The following is a 26987-nucleotide window of genomic DNA, read 5'->3' on the forward strand; positions in this document are numbered from 1 at the left end:
TGGGTCTATCAGGGCAGCACAAGTTTGAGGTGGGGACAACTTCGGTGTGGGGTCCATCCTTCGATATAAGGATTTTTTGCAGTCAGGGCCAGGGGCCCCTGGGCACATCCTTTTTCCATTTTCCCTGGGAAAGAAAACTCAGCAGTCCAGGTTCCTGATGTCAGTTTGTAGGGCTCCCTTGGGTCTATCAGGGCAGCACAAGTTTGAGGTGGGGACAACTTTGGTGTGGGGTCCATCCTTCGATATAAGGATTCTTTGCAGTCAGGGCCAGGGGCCCCTGGGCACATCCTTTTTCCATTTTCCCTGGGAAAGAAAACTCAGCAGTCCATTTTCCTGATGTCAGTTTGTAGGGCTCCCTTGGGTCTATCAGGGCAGCACAAGTTTGAGGTGGGGACATCTTCGGTGTGGGGTCCATCCTTCGATATAAGGATTCTTTGCAGTCAGGGCCAGGGGCCCCCGGGCACATCCTTTTTCCATTTTCCCTGGGAAAGAAAACTCAGCAGTCCAGGTTCCTGATGTCAGTTTGTAGGGCTCCCTTGGGTCTATCAGGGTAGCACAAGTTTGAGGTGGGGACAACTTCGGTGTGGGGTCCATCCTTCGATATAAGGATTTTTTGCAGTGAGGCCCCAGCCCAGGGCCAGGGGCCCCTGGGCACATCTTTTGGCCATTTTCCCTGGGAAAGAAAAGTCAGCAGTCCAGGTTCCTGTTGTCAGTTTGTAGGGCTCCCTTGGGTCTATCAGGGCAGCACAAGTTTGAGGTGGGGACAACTTCGGTCTGGGGTCCATCCTTCGATATAAGGTTTTTTTGCAGTGAGGCACCAGCCCAGGGCCAGGGAACCCTGGGCACATCCTTTTTCCATTTTCCCTGGGATAGAAAACTCAGCAGTCCAGTTTCCTGATGTCAGTTTGTAGGGTTCCCTTGGGTCTATCAGGGCAGCACTAGTTTGAGGTGGGGACAACTTCGGTGTGGGGTCCATCCTTCTATATAAGGATTCTTTGCAGTCAGGGCCAGGGGCCCCTGGGCACATCCTTTTTCCATTTTCCCTGGGAAAGAAAACTCAGCAGTCCAGGTTCCTGATGTCAGTTTGTAGGGCTCCCTTGGGTCTATCAGGGCAGCACAAGTTTGAGGAGGGGACAACTTCGGTGTGGGCTCCATCCTTCGATATAAGGATTTTTTGCAGTCAGGGCTAGGGGCCCCTGGGCACATCCTTTTTCCATTTTCCCTGGGAAAGAAAACTCATCAGTCCAAGTTCCTGATGTCAGTTTGTAGGGCTCCCTTGGGTCTATCAGGGCAGCACAAGTTTGAGGTGGGGACAACTTCGGTGTGGGGTCCATCCTTCGATATAAGGATTCTTTGCAGTGAGGCCCCAGTCCAGGGCCAGGGGCCCCTGGGCACATCCTTTTTCCATTTTCCCTGGGAAAGAAAACTCAGCAGTCCAGGTTCCTGATGTCAGTTTGTAGGGCTCCCTTGGGTGTATCAGGGCAGCACAAGTTTGAGGTGGGGACAACTTCGGTGTGGGGTCCATCCTTCGATATAAGGATTTTTTGCAGTCAGGGCCAGGGTCCCAGGGCCAGGGAACCCTGGGCACATCCTTTTTCCATTTTCCCTGGGAAAGAAAACTCAGCAGTCCAGTTTCCTGATGTCAGTTTGTAGGGTTCCCTTGGGTCTATCAGGGCAGCACAAGTTTGAGGAGGGGACAACTTCGGTGTGGGCTCCATCCTTCGATATAAGGATTTTTTGCAGTCAGGGCTAGGGGCCCCTGGGCACAACCTTTGGCCATTTTATGTGTGAAAGGAAACTCATCAGTCCAAGTTCCTGATGTCAGTTTGTAGGGCTCCCTTGGGTCTATCAGGGCAGCACAAGTTTGAGGTGGGGTCAACTTCGGTGTGAGGTCCATCCTTCGATATAAGGATTCTTTGCAGTCAGGGCCAGGGGCCCCTGGGCACATCCTTTTTCCATTTTCCCTGGGAAAGAAAACTCAGCAGTCCAGGTTCCTGATGTCCGTTTGTAGGGCTCCCTTGGGTCTATCAGGGCAGCACAAGTTTGAGGTGGGGACAACTTTGGTGTGGGGTCCATCCTTCGATATAAGGATTCTTTGCAGTCAGGGCCAGGGGCCCCTGGGCACATCCTTTTTCCATTTTCCCTGGGAAAGAAAACTCAGCAGTCCAGGTTCCTGATGTCAGTTTGTAGGGCTCCCTTGGGTCTATCAGGGCAGCACAAGTTTGAGGTGGGGACAACTTCGGTGTGGGGTCCATCCTTCGATATAAGGATTTTTTGCAGTCAGGGCCAGGGGCCCCTGGGCACATCCTTTTTCCATTTTCCCTGGGAAAGAAAACTCAGCAGTCCAGGTTCCTGATGTCAGTTTGTAGGGCTCCCTTGGGTCTATCAGGGCAGCACAAGTTTGAGGTGGGGACAACTTCGGTGTGGGGTCCATCCTTCGATATAAGGATTTTTTGCAGTCAGGGCCAGGGGCCCCTGGGCACATCCTTTTTCCATTTTCCCTGGGAAAGAAAACTCAGCAGTCCAGGTTCCTGATGTCAGTTTGTAGGGCTCCCTTGGGTCTATCAGGGCAGCACAAGTTTGAGGTGGGGACATCTTCGGTGTGGGGTCCATCCTTCGATATAAGGATTCTTTGCAGTCAGGGCCAGGGTTCCCTGGGCACATCCTTTTTCCATTTTCCCTGGGAAAGAAAACTCAGCAGTCCAGGTTCCTGATGTCAGTTTGTAGGGCTCCCTTGGGTCTATCAGGGCAGCACAAGTTTGAGGTGGGGACAACTTCGGTGTGGGGTCCATCCTTCGATATAAGGATTCTTTGCAGTGAGGCCCCAGCCCAGGGCCAGGGGCCCGTGGGCACATCCTTTTTCCATTTTCCCTGGGAAAAGTAAACTCAGCAGTCCAGGTTCCTGATGTCAGTCTGTAGGGCTCCCTTGGGTCTATCAGGGCAGCACAAGTTTGAGGTGGGGACAACTTCGGTGTGGGGTCCATTCTTCGATATAAGGATTTTTTGCACTCAGGGCCAGGGGCCCCTGGGCACATCCTTTTTCCATTTTCCCTGGGAAAGAAAACTCAGCAGTCCAGGTTCCTGATGTCAGTTTGTAGGGCTCTCTTGGGTCTATCAGGGCAGCACTAGTTTGAGGTGGGGACAACTTCGGTGTGGGGTCCATCCTTCTATATAAGGATTCTTTGCAGTCAGGGCCAGGGGCCCCTGGGCACATCCTTTTTCCATTTTCCCTGGGAAAGAAAACTCAGCAGTCCAGGTTCCTGATGTCAGTTTGTAGGGCTCCCTTGGGTCTATCAGGGCAGCACAAGTTTGAGGAGGGGACAACTTCGGTGTGGGCTCCATCCTTCGATATAAGGATTTTTTGCAGTCAGGGCTAGGGGCCCCTGGGCACATCCTTTTTCCATTTTCCCTGGGAAAGAAAACTCATCAGTCCAAGTTCCTGATGTCAGTTTGTAGGGCTCCCTTGGGTCTATCAGGGCAGCACAAGTTTGAGGTGGGGACAACTTCGGTGTGGGGTCCATCCTTCGATATAAGGATTCTTTGCAGTGAGGCCCCAGTCCAGGGCCAGGGGCCCCTGGGCACATCCTTTTTCCATTTTCCCTGGGAAAGAAAACTCAGCAGTCCAGGTTCCTGATGTCAGTTTGTAGGGCTCCCTTGGGTGTATCAGGGCAGCACAAGTTTGAGGTGGGGACAACTTCGGTGTGGGGTCCATCCTTCGATATAAGGATTTTTTGCAGTCAGGGCCAGGGTCCCAGGGCCAGGGAACCCTGGGCACATCCTTTTTCCATTTTCCCTGGGAAAGAAAACTCAGCAGTCCAGTTTCCTGATGTCAGTTTGTAGGGTTCCCTTGGGTCTATCAGGGCAGCACAAGTTTGAGGAGGGGACAACTTCGGTGTGGGCTCCATCCTTCGATATAAGGATTTTTTGCTGTCAGGGCTAGGGGCCCCTGGGCACAACCTTTGGCCATTTTATGTGTGAAAGGAAACTCATCAGTCCAAGTTCCTGATGTCAGTTTGTAGGGCTCCCTTGGGTCTATCAGGGCAGCACAAGTTTGAGGTGGGGACAACTTCGGTGTGAGGTCCATCCTTCGATATAAGGATTCTTTGCAGTCAGGGCCAGGGGCCCCTGGGCACATCCTTTTTCCATTTTCCCTGGGAAAGAAAACTCAGCAGTCCAGGTTCCTGATGTCCGTTTGTAGGGCTCCCTTGGGTCTATCAGGGCAGCACAAGTTTGAGGTGGGGACAACTTTGGTGTGGGGTCCATCCTTCGATATAAGGATTCTTTGCAGTCAGGGCCAGGGGCCCCTGGGCACATCCTTTTTCCATTTTCCCTGGGAAAGAAAACTCAGCAGTCCAGGTTCCTGATGTCAGTTTGTAGGGCTCCCTTGGGTCTATCAGGGCAGCACAAGTTTGAGGTGGGGACAACTTCGGTGTGGGGTCCATCCTTCGATATAAGGATTTTTTGCAGTCAGGGCCAGGGTTCCCTGGGCACATCCTTTTTCCATTTTCCCTGGGAAAGAAAACTCAGCAGTCCAGGTTCCTGATGTCAGTTTGTAGGGCTCCCTTGGGTCTATCAGGGCAGCACAAGTTTGAGGTGGGGACAACTTCGGTGTGGGGTCCATCCTTCGATATAAGGATTTTTTGCAGTCAGGGCCAGGGGCCCCCGGGCACATCCTTTTTCCATTTTCCCTGGGAAAGAAAACTCAGCAGTCCAGGTTCCTGATGTCAGTTTGTAGGGCTCCCTTGGGTCTATCAGGGCAGCACAAGTTTGAGGTGGGGACATCTTCGGTGTGGGGTCCATCCTTCGATATAAGGATTCTTTGCAGTCAGGGCCAGGGTTCCCTGGGCACATCCTTTTTCCATTTTCCCTGGGAAAGAAAACTCAGCAGTCCAGGTTCCTGATGTCAGTTTGTAGGGCTCCCTTGGGTCTATCAGGGCAGCACAAGTTTGAGGTGGGGACAACTTCGGTGTGGGGTCCATCCTTCGATATAAGGATTTTTTGCAGTGAGGCCCCAGCCCAGGGCCAGGGGCCCGTGGGCACATCCTTTTTCCATTTTCCCTGGGAAAAGTAAACTCAGCAGTCCAGGTTCCTGATGTCAGTCTGTAGGGCTCCCTTGGGTCTATCAGGGCAGCACAAGTTTGAGGTGGGGACAACTTCGGTGTGGGGTCCATCCTTCGATATAAGGATTTTTTGCAGTCAGGGCCAGGGGCCCCTGGGCACATCCTTTTTCCATTTTCCCTGGGAAAGAAAACTCAGCAGTCCAGGTTCCTGATGTCAGTTTGTAGGGCTCCCTTGGGTCTATCAGGGCAGCACAAGTTTGAGGTGGGGACAACTTCGGTGTGGGGTCCATCCTTCGATATAAGGATTTTTTGCAGTCAGGGCCAGGGGCCCCTGGGCACATCCTTTTTCCATTTTCCCTGGGAAAGAAAACTCAGCAGTCCAGGTTCCTGATGTCAGTTTGTAGGGCTCCCTTGGGTCTATCAGGGCAGCACAAGTTTGAGGTGGGGACAACTTTGGTGTGGGGTCCATCCTTCGATATAAGGATTCTTTGCAGTCAGGGCCAGGGGCCCCTGGGCACATCCTTTTTCCATTTTCCCTGGGAAAGAAAACTCAGCAGTCCAGGTTCCTGATGTCAGTTTGTAGGGCTCCCTTGGGTCTATCAGGGCAGCACAAGTTTGAGGTGGGGACAACTTCGGTGTGGGGTCCATCCTTCGATATAAGGATTCTTTGCAGTCAGGGCCAGGGGCCCCCGGGCACATCCTTTTTCCATTTTCCCTGGGAAAGAAAACTCAGCAGTCCAGGTTCCTGATGTCAGTTTGTAGGGCTCCCTTGGGTCTATCAGGGCAGCACAAGTTTGAGGTGGGGACAACTTCGGTGTGGGGTCCATCCTTCGATATAAGAATTTTTGGCAGTCAGGGCCAGGGTTCCCTGGGCACATCCTTTTTCCATTTTCCCTGGGAAAGAAAACTCAGCAGTCCAGGTTCCTGATGTCAGTTTGTAGGGCTCCCTTGGGTCTATCAGGGCAGCACAAGTTTGAGGTGGGGACAACTTCGGTGTGGGGTCCATCCTTCGATATAAGGATTTTTTGCAGTGAGGCCCCAGCCCAGGGCCAGGGGCCCCTGAGCACATCCTTTGGCCATTTTCCCTGGGAAAGAAAAGTCAGCAGTCCAGGTTCCTGATGTCAGTTTGTAGGGCTCCCTTGGGTCTATCAGGGCAGCACAAGTTTGAGGTGGGGACAACTTCGGTGTGGGGTCCATCCTTCGATATAAGGTTTTTTTGCAGTGAGGCCCCAGCCCAGGGCCAGGGAACCCTGGGCACATCCTTTTTCCATTTTCCCTGGGAAAGAAAACTCAGCAGTCCAGTTTCCTGATGTGAGTTTGTAGGGCTCCCTTGGGTCTATCAGGGCAGCACAAGTTTGAGGTGGGGACAACTTTGGTGTGGGGTCCATCCTTCGATATAAGGATTCTTTGCAGTCAGGGCCAGGGGCCCCTGGGCACATCCTTTTTCCATTTTCCCTGGGAAAGAAAACTCAGCAGTCCAGGTTCCTGATGTCAGTTTGTAGGGCTCCCTTGGGTCTATCAGGGCAGCACAAGTTTGAGGTGGGGACATCTTCGGTGTGGGGTCCATCCTTCGATATAAGGATTCTTTGCAGTCAGGGCCAGGGGCCCCCGGGCACATCCTTTTTCCATTTTCCCTGGGAAAGAAAACTCAGCAGTCCAGGTTCCTGATGTCAGTTTGTAGGGCTCCCTTGGGTCTATCAGGGCAGCACAAGTTTGAGGTGGGGACAACTTCGGTGTGGGGTCCATCCTTCGATATAAGGATTCTTTGCAGTGAGGCCCCAGCCCAGGGCCAGGGGCCCCTGGGCACATCCTTTTTCCATTTTCCCTGGGAAAGGTAAACTCAGCAGTCCAGGTTCCTGATGTCAGTTTGTAGGGCTCCCTTGGGTCTATCAGGGCAGCACAAGTTTGAGGTGGGGACAACTTTGGTGTGGGGTCCATCCTTCGATATAAGGATTCTTTGCAGTCAGGGCCAGGGGCCCCTGGGCACAACCTTTTTCCATTTTCCCTGGGAAAGAAAACTCAGCAGTCCAGGTTCCTGATGTCAGTTTGTAGGGCTCCCTTGGGTCTATCAGGGCAGCACAAGTTTGAGGTGGGGACATCTTCGGTGTGGGGTCCATCCTTCGATATAAGGATTCTTTGCAGTCAGGGCCAGGGTTCCCTGGGCACATCCTTTTTCCATTTTCCCTGGGAAAGAAAACTCAGCAGTCCAGGTTCCTGATGTCAGTTTGTAGGGCTCCCTTGGGTCTATCAGGGCAGCACAAGTTTGAGGTGGGGACAACTTCGGTGTGGGGTCCATCCTTCGATATAAGGATTTTTTGCAGTGAGGCCCCAGCCCAGGGCCAGGGGCCCCTGAGCACATCCTTTGGCCATTTTCCCTGGGAAAGAAAAGTCAGCAGTCCAGGTTCCTGATGTCAGTTTGTAGGGCTCCCTTGGGTCTATCAGGGCAGCACAAGTTTGAGGTGGGGACAACTTCGGTCTGGGGTCCATCCTTCGATATAAGGTTTTTTTGCAGTGAGGCCCGAGCCCAGGGCCAGGGAACCCTGGGCACATCCTTTTTCCATTTTCCCTGGGAAAGAAAACTCAGCAGTCCAGGTTCCTGATGTCAGTTTGTAGGGCTCCCTTGGGTCTATCAGGGCAGCACAAGTTTGAGGTGGGGACAACTTCGGTGTGGGCTCCATCCTTCGATATAAGGATTTTTTGCAGTCAGGGCCAGGGGCCCCTGGGCACATCCTTTTTCCATTTTCCCTGGGAAAGAAAACTCAGCAGTCCAGGTTCCTGATGTCAGTTTGTAGGGCTCCCTTGGGTCTATCAGGGCAGCACAAGTTTGAGGTGGGGACAACTTCGGTGTGGGGTCCATCCTTCGATATAAGGATTTTTTGCAGTCAGGGCCAGGGGCCCCTGGGCACATCCTTTTTCCATTTTCCCTGGGAAAGAAAACTCAGCAGTCCAGGTTCCTGATGTCAGTTTGTAGGGCTCCCTTGGGTCTATCAGGGCAGCACAAGTTTGAGGTGGGGACAACTTTGGTGTGGGGTCCATCCTTCGATATACGGATTCTTTTCAGTCAGGGCCAGGGGCCCCTGGGCACATCCTTTTTCCATTTTCCCTGGGAAAGAAAACTCAGCAGTCCAGGTTCCTGATGTCAGTTTGTAGGGCTCCCTTGGGTCTATCAGGGCAGCACAAGTTTGAGGTGGGGACATCTTCGGTGTGGGGTCCATCCTTCGATATAAGGATTCTTTGCAGTCAGGGCCAGGGGCCCCCGGGCACATCCTTTTTCCATTTTCCCTGGGAAAGAAAACTCAGCAGTCCAGGTTCCTGATGTCAGTTTGTAGGGCTCCCTTGGGTCTATCAGGGCAGCACAAGTTTGAGGTGGGGACAACTTCGGTGTGGGGTCCATCCTTCGATATAAGAATTTTTGGCAGTCAGGGCCAGGGTTCCCTGGGCACATCCTTTTTCCATTTTCCCTGGGAAAGAAAACTCAGCAGTCCAGGTTCCTGATGTCAGTTTGTAGGGCTCCCTTGGGTCTATCAGGGCAGCACAAGTTTGAGGTGGGGACATCTTCGGTGTGGGGTCCATCCTTCGATATAAGGATTCTTTGCAGTCAGGGCCAGGGGCCCCCGGGCACATCCTTTTTCCATTTTCCCTGGGAAAGAAAACTCAGCAGTCCAGGTTCCTGATGTCAGTTTGTAGGGCTCCCTTGGGTCTATCAGGGCAGCACAAGTTTGAGGAGGGGACAACTTCGGTGTGGGCTCCATCCTTCGATATAAGGATTTTTTGCAGTCAGGGCCAGGGGCCCCTGGGCACATCCTTTTTCCATTTTCCCTGGGAAAGAAAACTCAGCAGTCCAGGTTCCTGATGTCAGTTTGTAGGGCTCCCTTGGGTCTATCAGGGCAGCACAAGTTTGAGGTGGGGACAACTTCGGTGTGGGGTCCATCCTTCGATATAAGGATTTTTTGCAGTCAGGGCCAGGGGCCCCTGGGCACATCCTTTTTCCATTTTCCCTGGGAAAGAAAACTCAGCAGTCCAGGTTCCTGATGTCAGTTTGTAGGGCTCCCTTGGGTCTATCAGGGCAGCAAAAGTTTGAGGTGGGGACAACTTTGGTTTGGGGTCCATCCTTCGATATAAGGATTCTTTGCAGTCAGGGCCAGGGGCCCCTGGGCACATCCTTTTTCCATTTTCCCTGGGAAAGAAAACTCAGCAGTCCAGGTTCCTGATGTCAGTTTGTAGGGCTCCCTTGGGTCTATCAGGGCAGCACAAGTTTGAGGTGGGGACAACTTCGGTGTGGGGTCCATCCTTCGATATAAGGATTCTTTGCAGTGAGGCCCCATCCCATGTCCAGGGGCCCCTGGGCACATCCTTTTTCCATTTTCCCTGGGAAAGAAAACTCAGCAGTCCAGGTTCCTGATGTCAGTTTGTAGGGCTGCCTTGGGTCTATCAGGGCAGCACAAGTTTGAGGTGGGCACATCTTCGGTGTGGGGTCCATCCTTCGATATAAGGATTCTTTGCAGTGAGGCCCCAGCCCATGTCCAGGGGCCTCTGGGAACATCCTTTTTCCATTTTCCCTGGGAAAGAAAACTCAGCAGTCCAGGTTCCTGATGTCAGTTTGTAGGGCTCCCTTGGGTCTATCAGGGCAGCACAAGTTTGAGGTGGGGACAACTTCGGTGTGGGGTCCATCCTTCGATATAAGGATTCTTTGCAGTGAGGCCCCAGCCCATGTCCAGGGGCCTCTGGGCACATCCTTTTTCCATTTTCCCTGGGAAAGAAAACTCAGCAGTCCAGGTTCCTGATGTCAGTTTGTAGGGCTCCCTTGGGTCTATCAGGGCAGCACAAGTTTGAGGTGGGGACATCTTCGGTGTGGGGTCCATCCTTCGATATAAGGATTCTTTGCAGTCAGGGCCAGGGGCCCCCGGGCACATCCTTTTTCCATTTTCCCTGGGAAAGAAAACTCAGCAGTCCAGGTTCCTGATGTCAGTTTGTAGGGCTCCCTTGGGTCTATCAGGGCAGCACAAGTTTGAGGTGGGGACAACTTCGGTGTGGAGTCCATCCTTCGATATAAGAATTTTTGGCAGTCAGGGCCAGGGTTCCCTGGGCACATCCTTTTTCCATTTTCCCTGGGAAAGAAAACTCAGCAGTCCAGGTTCCTGATGTCAGTTTGTAGGGCTCCCTTGGGTCTATCAGGGCAGCACAAGTTTGAGGTGGGGACAACTTCGGTGTGGGGTCCATCCTTCGATATAAGGATTCTTTGCAGTGAGGCCCCAGCCCAGGGCCAGGGGCCCCTGGGCACATCCTTTTTCCATTTTCCCTGGGAAAAGTAAACTCAGCAGTCCAGGTTCCTGATGTCAGTCTGTAGGGCTCCCTTGGGTCTATCAGGGCAGCACAAGTTTGAGGTGGGGACAACTTCGGTGTGGGGTCCATCCTTCGATATAAGGATTTTTTGCAGTCAGGGCCAGGGGCCCCTGGGCACATCCTTTTTCCATTTTCCCTGGGAAAGAAAACTCAGCAGTCCAGGTTCCTGATGTCAGTTTGTAGGGCTCCCTTGGGTCTATCAGGGCAGCACAAGTTTGAGGTGGGGACAACTTCGGTGTGGGGTCCATCCTTCGATATAAGGATTTTTTGCAGTCAGGGCCAGGGGCCCCTGGGCACATCCTTTTTCCATTTTCCCTGGGAAAGAAAACTCAGCAGTCCAGGTTCCTGATGTCAGTTTGTAGGGCTCCCTTGGGTCTATCAGGGGAGCACAAGTTTGAGGTGGGGACAACTTTGGTGTGGGGTCCATCCTTCGATATAAGGATTCTTTGCAATCAGGGCCAGGGGCCACTGGGCACATCCTTTTTCCATTTTCCCTGGGAAAGAAAACTCAGCAGTCCAGGTTCCTGATGTCAGTTTGTAGGGCTCCCTTGGGTCTATCAGGGCAGCACAAGTTTGAGGTGGGGACATCTTCGGTGTGGGGTCCATCCTTCGATATAAGGATTCTTTGCAGTCAGGGCCAGGGGCCCCCGGGCACATCCTTTTTCCATTTTCCCTGGGAAAGAAAACTCAGCAGTCCAGGTTCCTGATGTCAGTTTGTAGGGCTCCCTTGGGTCTATCAGGGCAGCACAAGTTTGAGGTGGGGACAACTTCGGTGTGGGGTCCATCCTTCGATATAAGAATTTTTGGCAGTCAGGGCCAGGGTTCCCTGGGCACATCCTTTTTCCATTTTCCCTGGGAAAGAAAACTCAGCAGTCCAGGTTCCTGATGTCAGTTTGTAGGGCTCCCTTGGGTCTATCAGGGCAGCACAAGTTTGAGGTGGGGACAACTTCGGTGTGGGGTCCATCCTTCGATATAAGGATTTTTTGCAGTGAGGCCCCAGCCCAGGGCCAGGGGCCCCTGAGCACATCCTTTGGCCATTTTGCCTGGGAAAGAAAAGTCAGCAGTCCAGGTTCCTGATGTCAGTTTGTAGGGCTCCCTTGGGTCTATCAGGGCAGCACAAGTTTGAGGTGGGGACAACTTCGGTCTGGGGTCCATCCTTCGATATAAGGTTTTTTTGCAGTGAGGCCCGAGCCCAGGGCCAGGGAACCCTGGGCACATCCTTTTTCCATTTTCCCTGGGAAAGAAAACTCAGCAGTCCAGGTTCCTGATGTCAGTTTGTAGGGCTCCCTTGGGTCTATCAGGGCAGCACAAGTTTGAGGTGGGGACAACTTCGGTGTGGGCTCCATCCTTCGATATAAGGATTTTTTGCAGTCAGGGCCAGGGGCCCCTGGGCACATCCTTTTTCCATTTTCCCTGGGAAAGAAAACTCAGCAGTCCAGGTTCCTGATGTCAGTTTGTAGGGCTCCCTTGGGTCTATCAGGGCAGCACAAGTTTGAGGTGGGGACAACTTCGGTGTGGGGTCCATCCTTCGATATAAGGATTTTTTGCAGTCAGGGCCAGGGGCCCCTGGGCACATCCTTTTTCCATTTTCCCTGGGAAAGAAAACTCAGCAGTCCAGGTTCCTGATGTCAGTTTGTAGGGCTCCCTTGGGTCTATCAGGGCAGCACAAGTTTGAGGTGGGGACAACTTTGGTGTGGGGTCCATCCTTCGATATAAGGATTCTTTGCAATCAGGGCCAGGGGCCCCTGGGCACATCCTTTTTCCATTTTCCCTGGGAAAGAAAACTCAGCAGTCCAGGTTCCTGATGTCAGTTTGTAGGGCTCCCTTGGGTCTATCAGGGCAGCACAAGTTTGAGGTGGGGACATCTTCGGTGTGGGGTCCATCCTTCGATATAAGGATTCTTTGCAGTCAGGGCCAGGGGCCCCCGGGCACATCCTTTTTCCATTTTCCCTGGGAAAGAAAACTCAGCAGTCCAGGTTCCTGATGTCAGTTTGTAGGGCTCCCTTGGGTCTAGCAGGGCAGCACAAGTTTGAGGTGGGGACAACTTCGGTGTGGGGTCCATCCTTCGATATAAGGATTCTTTGCAGTGAGGCCCCAGCCCAGGGCCAGGGGCCCGTGGGCACATCCTTTTTCCATTTTCCCTGGGAAAGAAAACTCAGCAGTCCAGGTTCCTGATGTCAGTCTGTAGGGCTCCCTTGGGTCTATCAGGGCAGCACAAGTTTGAGGTGGGGACAACTTCGGTGTGGGGTCCATCCTTCGATATAAGGATTTTTTGCAGTCAGGGCCAGGGGCCCCTGGGCACATCCTTTTTCCATTTTCCCTGGGAAAGAAAACTCAGCAGTCCAGGTTCCTGATGTCAGTTTGTAGGGCTCCCTTGGGTCTATCAGGGCAGCACAAGTTTGAGGTGGGGACAACTTCGGTGTGGGGTCCATCCTTCGATATAAGGATTTTTTGCAGTCAGGGCCAGGGGCCCCTGGGCACATCCTTTTTCCATTTTCCCTGGGAAAGAAAACTCAGCAGTCCAGGTTCCTGATGTCAGTTTGTAGGGCTCCCTTGGGTCTATCAGGGCAGCACAAGTTTGAGGTGGGGACAACTTCGGTGTGGGGTCCATCCTTCGATATAAGGATTCTTTGCAGTCAGGGCCAGGGGCCCCCGGGCACATCCTTTTTCCATTTTCCCTGGGAAAGAAAACTCAGCAGTCCAGGTTCCTGATGTCAGTTTGTAGGGCTCCCTTGGGTCTATCAGGGCAGCACAAGTTTGAGGTGGGGACAACTTCGGTGTGGGGTCCATCCTTCGATATAAGAATTTTTGGCAGTCAGGGCCAGGGTTCCCTGGGCACATCCTTTTTCCATTTTCCCTGGGAAAGAAAACTCAGCAGTCCAGGTTCCTGATGTCAGTTTGTAGGGCTCCCTTGGGTCTATCAGGGCAGCACAAGTTTGAGGTGGGGACAACTTCGGTGTGGGGTCCATCCTTCGATATAAGGATTTTTTGCAGTGAGGCCCCAGCCCAGGGCCAGGGGCCCCTGAGCACATCCTTTGGCCATTTTCCCTGGGAAAGAAAAGTCAGCAGTCCAGGTTCCTGATGTCAGTTTGTAGGGCTCCCTTGGGTCTATCAGGGCAGCACAAGTTTGAGGTGGGGACAACTTCGGTGTGGGGTCCATCCTTCGATATAAGGTTTTTTTGCAGTGAGGCCCCAGCCCAGGGCCAGGGAACCCTGGGCACATCCTTTTTCCATTTTCCCTGGGAAAGAAAACTCAGCAGTCCAGGTTCCTGATGTCAGTTTGTAGGGCTCCCTTGGGTCTATCAGGGCAGCACAAGTTTGAGGTGGGGACAACTTTGGTGTGGGGTCCATCCTTCGATATAAGGATTCTTTGCAGTCAGGGCCAGGGGCCCCTGGGCACATCCTTTTTCCATTTTCCCTGGGAAAGAAAACTCAGCAGTCCAGGTTCCTGATGTCAGTTTGTAGGGCTCCCTTGGGTCTATCAGGGCAGCACAAGTTTGAGGTGGGGACATCTTCGGTGTGGGGTCCATCCTTCGATATAAGGATTCTTTGCAGTCAGGGCCAGGGGCCCCCGGGCACATCCTTTTTCCATTTTCCCTGGGAAAGAAAACTCAGCAGTCCAGGTTCCTGATGTCAGTTTGTAGGGCTCCCTTGGGTCTATCAGGGCAGCACAAGTTTGAGGTGGGGACAACTTCGGTGTGGGGTCCATCCTTTGATATACGGATTTTTTGCAGTCAGGGCCAGGGTTCCCTGGGCACATCCTTTTTCCATTTTCCCTGGGAAAGAAAACTCAGCAGTCCAGGTTCCTGATGTCAGTTTGTAGGGCTCCCTTGGGTCTATCAGGGCAGCACAAGTTTGAGGTGGGGACAACTTCGGTGTGGGGTCCATCCTTCGATTTTTGGATTTTTTGCAGTGAGGCCCCATCCAATGTCCAGGGGCCCCTGGGCACATCCTTTTTCCATTTTCCCTGGGAAAGAAAACTCAGCAGTCCAGGTTCCTGATGTCAGTTTGTAGGGCTGCCTTGGGTATATCAGGGCAGCACAAGTTTGAGGTGGGCACATCTTCGGTGTGGGGTCCATCCTTCGATATAAGGATTCTTTGCAGTGAGGCCCCAGCCCATGTCCAGGGGCCTCTGGGAACATCCTTTTTCCATTTTCCCTGGGAAAGAAAACTCAGCAGTCCAGGTTCCTGATGTCAGTTTGTAGGGCTCCCTTGGGTCTATCAGGGCAGCACAAGTTTGAGGTGGGGACAACTTCGGTGTGGGGTCCATCCTTCGATATAAGGATTCTTTGCAGTGAGGCCCCAGCCCAGGGCCAGGGGCCCCTGGGCACATCCTTTTTCCATTTTCCCTGGGAAAAGTAAACTCAGCAGTCCAGGTTCCTGATGTCAGTCTGTAGGGCTCCCTTGGGTCTATCAGGGCAGCACAAGTTTGAGGTGGGGACAACTTCGGTGTGGGCTCCATCCTTCGATATAAGGATTTTTTGCAGTCAGGGCCAGGGGCCCCTGGGCACATCCTTTTTCCATTTTCCCTGGGAAAGAAAACTCAGCAGTCCAGGTTCCTGATGTCAGTTTGTAGGGCTCCCTTGGGTCTATCAGGGCAGCACAAGTTTGAGGTGGGGACAACTTCGGTGTGGGGTCCATCCTTCGATATAAGGATTTTTTGCAGTCAGGGCCAGGGGCCCCTGGGCACATCCTTTTTCCATTTTCCCTGGGAAAGAAAACTCAGCAGTCCAGGTTCCTGATGTCAGTTTGTAGGGCTCCCTTGGGTCTATCAGGGCAGCACAAGTTTGAGGTGGGGACAACTTTGGTGTGGGGTCCATCCTTCGATATAAGGATTCTTTGCAATCAGGGCCAGGGGCCCCTGGGCACATCCTTTTTCCATTTTCCCTGGGAAAGAAAACTCAGCAGTCCAGGTTCCTGATGTCAGTTTGTAGGGCTCCCTTGGGTCTATCAGGGCAGCACAAGTTTGAGGTGGGGACATCTTCGGTGTGGGGTCCATCCTTCGATATAAGGATTCTTTGCAGTCAGGGCCAGGGGCCCCCGGGCACATCCTTTTTCCATTTTCCCTGGGAAAGAAAACTCAGCAGTCCAGGTTCCTGATGTCAGTTTGTAGGGCTCCCTTGGGTCTATCAGGGCAGCACAAGTTTGAGGTGGGGACAACTTCGGTGTGGGGTCCATCCTTCGATATAAGGATTCTTTGCAGTGAGGCCCCAGCCCAGGGCCAGGGGCCCGTGGGCACATCCTTTTTCCATTTTCCCTGGGAAAGAAAACTCAGCAGTCCAGGTTCCTGATGTCAGTCTGTAGGGCTCCCTTGGGTCTATCAGGGCAGCACAAGTTTGAGGTGGGGACAACTTCGGTGTGGGGTCCATCCTTCGATATAAGGATTCTTTGCAGTCAGGGCCAGGGGCCCCTGGGCACATCCTTTTTCCATTTTCCCTGGGAAAGAAAACTCAGCAGTCCAGGTTCCTGATGTCAGTTTGTAGGGCTCCCTTGGGTCTATCAGGGCAGCACAAATTTGAGGTGGGGACAACTTTGGTGTGGGGTCCATCCTTCGATATAAGGTTTTTTTGCAGTGAGGCCCCAGCCCAGGGCCAGGGAACCCTGGGCACATCCTTTTTCCATTTTCCCTGGGAAAGAAAACTCAGCAGTCCAGTTTCCTGATGTGAGTTTGTAGGGCTCCCTTGGGTCTATCAGGGCAGCACAAGTTTGAGGTGGGGACAACTTTGGTGTGGGGTCCATCCTTCGATATAAGGATTCTTTGCAGTCAGGGCCAGGGGCCCCTGGGCACATCCTTTTTCCATTTTCCCTGGGAAAGAAAACTCAGCAGTCCAGGTTCCTGATGTCAGTTTGTAGGGCTCCCTTGGGTCTATCAGGGCAGCACAAGTTTGAGGTGGGGACATCTTCGGTGTGGGGTCCATCCTTCGATATAAGGATTCTTTGCAGTCAGGGCCAGGGGCCCCCGGGCACAACCTTTTTCCATTTTCCCTGGGAAAGAAAACTCAGCAGTCCAGGTTCCTGATGTCAGTTTGTAGGGCTCCCTTGGGTCTATCAGGGCAGCACAAGTTTGAGGTGGGGACAACTTCGGTGTGGGGTCCATCCTTCGATATAAGAATTTTTGGCTGTCAGGGCCAGGGTTCCCTGGGCACATCCTTTTTCCATTTTCCCTGGGAAAGAAAACTCAGCAGTCCAGGTTCCTGATGTCAGTTTGTAGGGCTCCCTTGGGTCTAGCAGGGCAGCACAAGTTTGAGGTGGGGACAACTTCGGTGTGGGGTCCATCCTTCGATATAAGGATTCTTTGCAGTGAGGCCCCAGCCCAGGGCCAGGGGCCCCTGGGCACATCCTTTTTCCATTTTCCCTGGGAAAAGTAAACTCAGCAGTCCAGGTTCCTGATGTCAGTTTGTAGGGCTCCCTTGGGTCTATCAGGGCAGCACAAGTTTGAGGTGGGGACAACTTTGGTGTGGGGTCCATCCTTCGATATAAGGATTCTTTGCAGTCAGGGCCAGGGGCCCCTGGGCACATCCTTTTTCCATTTTCCCTGGGAAAGAAAACTCAGCAGTCCAGGTTCCTGATGTCAGTTTGTAGGGCTCCCTTGGGTCTATCAGGGCAGCACAAGTTTGAGGTGGGGACATCTTCGGTGTGGGGTCCATCCTTCGATATAAGGATTCTTTGCAGTCAGGGCCAGGGGCCCCCGGGCACATCCTTTTTCCATTTTCCCTGGGAAAGAAAACTCAGCAGTCCAGGTTCCTGATGTCAGTTTGTAGGGCTCCCTTGGGTCTATCAGGGCAGCACAAGTTTGAGGTGGGGACAACTTCGGTGTGGGGTCCATCCTTCGATATAAGAATTTTTGGCAGTCAGGGCCAGGGTTCCCTGGGCACATCCTTTTTCCATTTTCCCTGGGAAAGAAAACTCAGCAGTCCAGGTTCCTGATGTCAGTTTGTAGGGCTCCCTTGGGTCTATCAGGGCAGCACAAGTTTGAGGTGGGGACAACTTCGGTGTGGGGTCCATCCTTCGATATAAGGATTTTTTGCAGTGAGGCCCCAGCCCAGGGCCAGGGGCCCCTGAGCACATCCTTTGGCCATTTTGCCTGGGAAAGAAAAGTCAGCAGTCCAGGTTCCTGATGTCAGTTTGTAGGGCTCCCTTGGGTCTATCAGGGCAGCACAAGTTTGAGGTGGGGACAACTTCGGTCTGGGGTCCATCCTTCGATATAAGGTTTTTTTGCAGTGAGGCCCGAGCCCAGGGCCAGGGAACCCTGGGCACATCCTTTTTCCATTTTCCCTGGGAAAGAAAACTCAGCAGTCCAGGTTCCTGATGTCAGTTTGTAGGGCTCCCTTGGGTCTATCAGGGCAGCACAAGTTTGAGGTGGGGACAACTTCGGTGTGGGCTCCATCCTTCGATATAAGGATTTTTTGCAGTCAGGGCCAGGGGCCCCTGGGCACATCCTTTTTCCATTTTCCCTGGGAAAGAAAACTCAGCAGTCCAGGTTCCTGATGTCAGTTTGTAGGGCTCCCTTGGGTCTATCAGGGCAGCACAAGTTTGAGGTGGGGACAACTTCGGTGTGGGGTCCATCCTTCGATATAAGGATTTTTTGCAGTCAGGGCCAGGGGCCCCTGGGCACATCCTTTTTCCATTTTCCCTGGGAAAGAAAACTCAGCAGTCCAGGTTCCTGATGTCAGTTTGTAGGGCTCCCTTGGGTCTATCAGGGCAGCACAAGTTTGAGGTGGGGACAACTTTGGTGTGGGGTCCATCCTTCGATATAAGGATTCTTTGCAATCAGGGCCAGGGGCCCCTGGGCACATCCTTTTTCCATTTTCCCTGGGAAAGAAAACTCAGCAGTCCAGGTTCCTGATGTCAGTTTGTAGGGCTCCCTTGGGTCTATCAGGGCAGCACAAGTTTGAGGTGGGGACAACTTCGGTGTGGGGTCCATCCTTCGATATAAGAATTTTTGGCAGTCAGGGCCAGGGTTCCCTGGGCACATCCTTTTTCCATTTTCCCTGGGAAAGAAAACTCAGCAGTCCAGGTTCCTGATGTCAGTTTGTAGGGCTCCCTTGGGTCTATCAGGGCAGCACAAGTTTGAGGTGGGGACAACTTCGGTGTGGGGTCCATCCTTCGATATAAGGATTTTTTGCAGTGAGGCCCCAGCCCAGGGCCAGGGGCCCCTGAGCACATCCTTTGGCCATTTTCCCTGGGAAAGAAAAGTCAGCAGTCCAGGTTCCTGATGTCAGTTTGTAGGGCTCCCTTGGGTCTATCAGGGCAGCACAAGTTTGAGGTGGGGACAACTTCGGTGTGGGGTCCATCCTTCGATATAAGGTTTTTTTGCAGTGAGGCCCCAGCCCAGGGCCAGGGAACCCTGGGCACATCCTTTTTCCATTTTCCCTGGGAAAGAAAACTCAGCAGTCCAGGTTCCTGATGTCAGTTTGTAGGGCTCCCTTGGGTCTATCAGGGCAGCACAAGTTTGAGGTGGGGACAACTTTGGTGTGGGGTCCATCCTTCGATATAAGGATTCTTTGCAGTCAGGGCCAGGGGCCCCTGGGCACATCCTTTTTCCATTTTCCCTGGGAAAGAAAACTCAGCAGTCCAGGTTCCTGATGTCAGTTTGTAGGGCTCCCTTGGGTCTATCAGGGCAGCACAAGTTTGAGGTGGGGACATCTTCGGTGTGGGGTCCATCCTTCGATATAAGGATTCTTTGCAGTCAGGGCCAGGGGCCCCCGGGCACATCCTTTTTCCATTTTCCCTGGGAAAGAAAACTCAGCAGTCCAGGTTCCTGATGTCAGTTTGTAGGGCTCCCTTGGGTCTATCAGGGCAGCACAAGTTTGAGGTGGGGACAACTTCGGTGTGGGGTCCATCCTTTGATATACGGATTTTTTGCAGTCAGGGCCAGGGTTCCCTGGGCACATCCTTTTTCCATTTTCCCTGGGAAAGAAAACTCAGCAGTCCAGGTTCCTGATGTCAGTTTGTAGGGCTCCCTTGGGTCTATCAGGGCAGCACAAGTTTGAGGTGGGGACAACTTCGGTGTGGGGTCCATCCTTCGATTTTTGGATTTTTTGCAGTGAGGCCCCATCCCATGTCCAGGGGCCCCTGGGCACATCCTTTTTCCATTTTCCCTGGGAAAGAAAACTCAGCAGTCCAGGTTCCTGATGTCAGTTTGTAGGGCTGCCTTGGGTATATCAGGGCAGCACAAGTTTGAGGTGGGCACATCTTCGGTGTGGGGTCCATCCTTCGATATAAGGATTCTTTGCAGTGAGGCCCCAGCCCATGTCCAGGGGCCTCTGGGAACATCCTTTTTCCATTTTCCCTGGGAAAGAAAACTCAGCAGTCCAGGTTCCTGATGTCAGTTTGTAGGGCTCCCTTGGGTCTATCAGGGCAGCACAAGTTTGAGGTGGGGACAACTTCGGTGTGGGGTCCATCCTTCGATATAAGGATTCTTTGCAGTGAGGCCCCAGCCCATGTCCAGGGGCCTCTGGGCACATCCTTTTTCCATTTTCCCTGGGAAAGAAAACTCAGCTGTCCAGGTTCCTGATGTCAGTTTGTAGGGCTCCCTTGGGTCTATCAGGGCAGCACAAGTTTGAGGTGGGGACATCTTCGGTGTGGGGTCCATCCTTCGATATAAGGATTTTTTGCAGTCAGGGCCAGGGGCCCCCGGGCACATCCTTTTTCCATTTTCCCTGGGAAAGAAAACTCAGCAGTCCAGGTTCCTGATGTCAGTTTGTAGGGCTCCCTTGGGTCTATCAGGGCAGCACAAGTTTGAGGTGGGGACAACTTCGGTGTGGAGTCCATCCTTCGATATAAGAATTTTTGGCAGTCAGGGCCAGGGTTCCCTGGGCACATCCTTTTTCCATTTTCCCTGGGAAAGAAAACTCAGCAGTCCAGGTTCCTGATGTCAGTTTGTAGGGCTCCCTTGGGTCTATCAGGGCAGCACAAGTTTGAGGTGGGGACAACTTCGGTGTGGGGTCCATCCTTCGATATAAGGATTCTTTGCAGTGAGGCCCCAGCCCAGGGCCAGGGGCCCCTGGGCACATCCTTTTTCCATTTTCCCTGGGAAAAGTAAACTCAGCAGTCCAGGTTCCTGATGTCAGTCTGTAGGGCTCCCTTGGGTCTATCAGGGCAGCACAAGTTTGAGGTGGGGACAACTTCGGTGTGGGGTCCATCCTTCGATATAAGGATTTTTTGCAGTCAGGGCCAGGGGCCCCTGGGCACATCCTTTTTCCATTTTCCCTGGGAAAGAAAACTCAGCAGTCCAGGTTCCTGATGTCAGTTTGTAGGGCTCCCTTGGGTCTATCAGGGCAGCACAAGTTTGAGGTGGGGACAACTTCGGTGTGGGGTCCATCCTTCGATATAAGGATTTTTTGCAGTCAGGGCCAGGGGCCCCTGGGCACATCCTTTTTCCATTTTCCCTGGGAAAGAAAACTCAGCAGTCCAGGTTCCTGATGTCAGTTTGTAGGGCTCCCTTGGGTCTATCAGGGCAGCACAAGTTTGAGGTGGGGACAACTTTGGTGTGGGGTCCATCCTTCGATATAAGGATTCTTTGCAATCAGGGCCAGGGGCCCCTGGGCACATCCTTTTTCCATTTTCCCTGGGAAAGAAAACTCAGCAGTCCAGGTTCCTGATGTCAGTCTGTAGGGCTCCCTTGGGTCTATCAGGGCAGCACAAGTTTGAGGTGGGGACAACTTCGGTGTGGGGTCCATCCTTCGATATAAGGATTTTTTGCAGTCAGGGCCAGGGGCCCCTGGGCACATCCTTTTTCCATTTTCCCTGGGAAAGAAAACTCAGCAGTCCAGGTTCCTGATGTCAGTTTGTAGGGCTCCCTTGGGTCTATCAGGGCAGCACAAGTTTGAGGTGGGGACAACTTCGGTGTGGGGTCCATCCTTCGATATAAGGATTTTTTGCAGTCAGGGCCAGGGGCCCCTGGGCACATCCTTTTTCCATTTTCCCTGGGAAAGAAAACTCAGCAGTCCAGGTTCCTGATGTCAGTTTGTAGGGCTCCCTTGGGTCTATCAGGGCAGCACAAGTTTGAGGTGGGGACAACTTCGGTGTGGGGTCCATCCTTCGATATAAGGATTCTTTGCAGTCAGGGCCAGGGGCCCCCGGGCACATCCTTTTTCCATTTTTCCTGGGAAAGAAAACTCAGCAGTCCAGGTTCCTGATGTCAGTTTGTAGGGCTCCCTTGGGTCTATCAGGGCAGCACAAGTTTGAGGTGGGGACAACTTCGGTGTGGGGTCCATCCTTCGATATAAGAATTTTTGGCAGTCAGGGCCAGGGTTCCCTGGGCACATCCTTTTTCCATTTTCCCTGGGAAAGAAAACTCAGCAGTCCAGGTTCCTGATGTCAGTTTGTAGGGCTCCCTTGGGTCTATCAGGGCAGCACAAGTTTGAGGTGGGGACAACTTCGGTGTGGGGTCCATCCTTCGATATAAGGATTTTTTGCAGTGAGGCCCCAGCCCAGGGCCAGGGGCCCCTGAGCACATCCTTTGGCCATTTTCCCTGGGAAAGAAAAGTCAGCAGTCCAGGTTCCTGATGTCAGTTTGTAGGGCTCCCTTGGGTCTATCAGGGCAGCACAAGTTTGAGGTGGGGACAACTTCGGTGTGGGGTCCATCCTTCGATATATGGTTTTTTTGCAGTGAGGCCCCAGCCCAGGGCCAGGGAACCCTGGGCACATCCTTTTTCCATTTTCCCTGGGAAAGAAAACTCAGCAGTCCAGGTTCCTGATGTCAGTCTGTAGGGCTCCCTTGGGTCTATCAGGGCAGCACAAGTTTGAGGTGGGGACAACTTTGGTGTGGGGTCCATCCTTCGATATAAGGATTCTTTGCAGTCAGGGCCAGGGGCCCCTGGGCACATCCTTTTTCCATTTTCCCTGGGAAAGAAAACTCAGCAGTCCAGGTTCCTGATGTCAGTTTGTAGGGCTCCCTTGGGTCTATCAGGGCAGCACAAGTTTGAGGTGGGGACATCTTCGGTGTGGGGTCCATCCTTCGATATAAGGATTCTTTGCAGTCAGGGCCAGGGGCCCCCGGGCACATCCTTTTTCCATTTTCCCTGGGAAAGAAAACTCAGCAGTCCAGGTTCCTGATGTCAGTTTGTAGGGCTCCCTTGGGTCTATCAGGGCAGCACAAGTTTGAGGTGGGGACAACTTCGGTGTGGGGTCCATCCTTTGATATACGGATTTTTTGCAGTCAGGGCCAGGGTTCCCTGGGCACATCCTTTTTCCATTTTCCCTGGGAAAGAAAACTCAGCAGTCCAGGTTCCTGATGTCAGTTTGTAGGGCTCCCTTGGGTCTATCAGGGCAGCACAAGTTTGAGGTGGGGACAACTTCGGTGTGGGGTCCATCCTTCGATATAAGGATTTTTTGCAGTCAGGGCCAGGGGCCCCTGGGCACATCCTTTTTCCATTTTCCCTGCGAAAGAAAACTCAGCAGTCCAGGTTCCTGATGTCAGTTTGTAGGGCTCCCTTGGGTCTATCAGGGCAGCACAAGTTTGAGGTGGGGACAACTTTGGTGTGGGGTCCATCCTTCGATATACGGATTCTTTTCAGTCAGGGCCAGGGGCCCCTGGGCACATCCTTTTTCCATTTTCCCTGGGAAAGAAAACTCAGCAGTCCAGGTTCCTGATGTCAGTTTGTAGGGCTCCCTTGGGTCTATCAGGGCAGCACAAGTTTGAGGTGGGGACATCTTCGGTGTGGGGTCCATCCTTCGATATAAGGATTCTTTGCAGTCAGGGCCAGGGGCCCCCGGGCACATCCTTTTTCCATTTTCCCTGGGAAAGAAAACTCAGCAGTCCAGGTTCCTGATGTCAGTTTGTAGGGCTCCCTTGGGTCTATCAGGGCAGCACAAGTTTGAGGTGGGGACAACTTCGGTGTGGGGTCCATCCTTCGATATAAGGTTTTTTTGCAGTGAGGCCCCAGCCCAGGGCCAGGGAACCCTGGGCACATCCTTTTTCCATTTTCCCTGGGAAAGAAAACTCAGCAGTCCAGTTTCCTGATGTGAGTTTGTAGGGCTCCCTTGGGTCTATCAGGGCAGCACAAGTTTGAGGTGGGGACAACTTTGGTGTGGGGTCCATCCTTCGATATAAGGATTCTTTGCAGTCAGGGCCAGGGGCCCCTGGGCACATCCTTTTTCCATTTTCCCTGGGAAAGAAAACTCAGCAGTCCAGGTTCCTGATGTCAGTTTGTAGGGCTCCCTTGGGTCTATCAGGGCAGCACAAGTTTGAGGTGGGGACATCTTCGGTGTGGGGTCCATCCTTCGATATAAGGATTCTTTGCAGTCAGGGCCAGGGGCCCCCGGGCACATCCTTTTTCCATTTTCCCTGGGAAAGAAAACTCAGCAGTCCAGGTTCCTGATGTCAGTTTGTAGGGCTCCCTTGGGTCTATCAGGGCAGCACAAGTTTGAGGTGGGGACAACTTCGGTGTGGGGTCCATCCTTCGATATAAGAATTTTTGGCAGTCAGGGCCAGGGTTCCCTGGGCACATCCTTTTTCCATTTTCCCTGGGAAAGAAAACTCAGCAGTCCAGGTTCCTGATGTCAGTTTGTAGGGCTCCCTTGGGTCTATCAGGGCAGCACAAGTTTGAGGTGGGGACAACTTCGGTGTGGGGTCCATCCTTCGATATAAGGATTCTTTGCAGTGAGGCCCCAGCCCAGGGCCAGGGGCCCCTGGGCACATCCTTTTTCCATTTTCCCTGGGAAAAGTAAACTCAGCAGTCCAGGTTCCTGATGTCAGTTTGTAGGGCTCCCTTGGGTCTATCAGGGCAGCACAAGTTTGAGGTGGGGACAACTTTGGTGTGGGGTCCATCCTTCGATATAAGGATTCTTTGCAGTCAGGGCCAGGGGCCCCTGGGCACATCCTTTTTCCATTTTCCCTGGGAAAGAAAACTCAGCAGTCCAGGTTCCTGATGTCAGTTTGTAGGGCTCCCTTGGGTCTATCAGGGCAGCACAAGTTTGAGGTGGGGACATCTTCGGTGTGGGGTCCATCCTTCGATATAAGGATTCTTTGCAGTCAGGGCCAGGGGCCCCCGGGCACATCCTTTTTCCATTTTCCCTGGGAAAGAAAACTCAGCAGTCCAGGTTCCTGATGTCAGTTTGTAGGGCTCCCTTGGGTCTATCAGGGCAGCACAAGTTTGAGGTGGGGACAACTTCGGTGTGGGGTCCATCCTTCGATATAAGAATTTTTGGCAGTCAGGGCCAGGGTTCCCTGGGCACATCCTTTTTCCATTTTCCCTGGGAAAGAAAACTCAGCAGTCCAGGTTCCTGATGTCAGTTTGTAGGGCTCCCTTGGGTCTATCAGGGCAGCACAAGTTTGAGGTGGGGACAACTTCGGTGTGGGGTCCATCCTTCGATATAAGGATTTTTTGCAGTGAGGCCCCAGCCCAGGGTCAGGGGCCCCTGAGCACATCCTTTGGCCATTTTCCCTTGGAAAGAAAAGTCAGCAGTCCAGGTTCCTGATGTCAGTTTGTAGGGCTCCCTTGGGTCTATCAGGGCAGCACAAGTTTGAGGTGGGGACAACTTCGGTCTGGGGTCCATCCTTCGATATAAGGTTTTTTTGCAGTGAGGCCCGAGCCCAGGGCCAGGGAACCCTGGGCACATCCTTTTTCCATTTTCCCTGGGAAAGAAAACTCAGCAGTCCAGGTTCCTGATGTCAGTTTGTAGGGCTCCCTTGGGTCTATCAGGGCAGCACAAGTTTGAGGTGGGGACAACTTCGGTCTGGGGTCCATCCTTCGATATAAGGATTTTTTGCAGTCAGGGCCAGGGGCCCCTGGGCACATCCTTTTTCCATTTTCCCTGGGAAAGAAAACTCAGCAGTCCAGGTTCCTGATGTCAGTTTGTAGGGCTCCCTTGGGTCTATCAGGGCAGCACAAGTTTGAGGTGGGGACAACTTCGGTGTGGGGTCCATCCTTCGATATAAGGATTTTTTGCAGTCAGGGCCAGGGGCCCCTGGGCACATCCTTTTTCCATTTTCCCTGGGAAAGAAAACTCAGCAGTCCAGGTTCCTGATGTCAGTTTGTAGGGCTCCCTTGGGTCTATCAGGGCAGCACAAGTTTGAGGTGGGGACAACTTTGGTGTGGGGTCCATCCTTCGATATACGGATTCTTTTCAGTCAGGGCCAGGGGCCCCTGGGCACATCCTTTTTCCATTTTCCCTGGGAAAGAAAACTCAGCAGTCCAGGTTCCTGATGTCAGTTTGTAGGGCTCCCTTGGGTCTATCAGGGCAGCACAAGTTTGAGGTGGGGACATCTTCGGTGTGGGGTCCATCCTTCGATATAAGGATTTTTTGCAGTCAGGGCCAGGGGCCCCCGGGCACATCCTTTTTCCATTTTCCCTGGGAAAGAAAACTCAGCAGTCCAGGTTCCTGATGTCAGTTTGTAGGGCTCCCTTGGGTCTATCAGGGCAGCACAAGTTTGAGGTGGGGACATCTTCGGTGTGGGGTCCATCCTTCGATATAAGGATTCTTTGCAGTCAGGGCCAGGGGCCCCCGGGCACATCCTTTTTCCATTTTCCCTGGGAAAGAAAACTCAGCAGTCCAGGTTCCTGATGTCAGTTTGTAGGGCTCCCTTGGGTCTATCAGGGCAGCACAAGTTTGAGGTGGGGACATCTTCGGTCTGGGGTCCATCCTTCGATATAAGGATTTTTTGCAGTCAGGGCCAGGGGCCCCTGGGCACATCCTTTTTCCATTTTCCCTGGGAAAGAAAACTCAGCAGTCCAGGTTCCTGATGTCAGTTTGTAGGGCTCCCTTGGGTCTATCAGGGCAGCACAAGTTTGAGGTGGGGACAACTTCGGTGTGGGGTCCATCCTTCGATATAAGGATTTTTTGCAGTCAGGGCCAGGGGCCCCTGGGCACATCCTTTTTCCATTTTCCCTGGGAAAGAAAACTCAGCAGTCCAGGTTCCTGATGTCAGTTTGTAGGGCTCCCTTGGGTCTATCAGGGCAGCACAAGTTTGAGGTGGGGACAACTTCGGTGTGGGGTCCATCCTTCGATATAAGGATTTTTTGCAGTCAGGGCCAGGGGGCCCTGGGCACATCCTTTTTCCATTTTCCCTGGGAAAGAAAACTCAGCAGTCCAGGTTCCTGATGTCAGTTTGTAGGGCTCCCTTGGGTCTATCAGGGCAGCACAAGTTTGAGGTGGGGACATCTTCGGTGTGGGGTCCATCCTTCGATATAAGGATTTTTTGCAGTCAGGGCCAGGGGCCCCTGGGCACATCCTTTTTCCATTTTCCCTGGGAAAGAAAACTCAGCAGTCCAGGTTCCTGATGTCAGTTTGTAGGACTCCCTTGGGTCTATCAGGGCAGCACAAGTTTGAGGTGGGGACAACTTTGGTGTGGGGTCCATCCTTCGATATAAGGATTCTTTGCAGTCAGGGCCAGGGGCCCCTGGGCACATCCTTTTTCCATTTTCCCTGGGAAAGAAAACTCAGCAGTCCAGGTTCCTGATGTCAGTTTGTAGGGCTCCCTTGGGTCTATCAGGGCAGCACAAGTTTGAGGTGGGGACAACTTCGGTGTGGGGTCCATCCTTCGATATAAGGATTCTTTGCAGTGAGGCCCCATCCCATGTCCAGGGGCCCCTGGGCACATCCTTTTTCCATTTTACCTGGGAAAGAAAACTCAGCAGT

This window comes from Lonchura striata, chromosome 31, assembly GCF_050655825.1.
Source record: "Lonchura striata isolate lonStrDom1 chromosome 31, ASM5065582v1, whole genome shotgun sequence".
Lineage (NCBI taxonomy): Eukaryota > Metazoa > Chordata > Aves > Passeriformes > Estrildidae > Lonchura > Lonchura striata.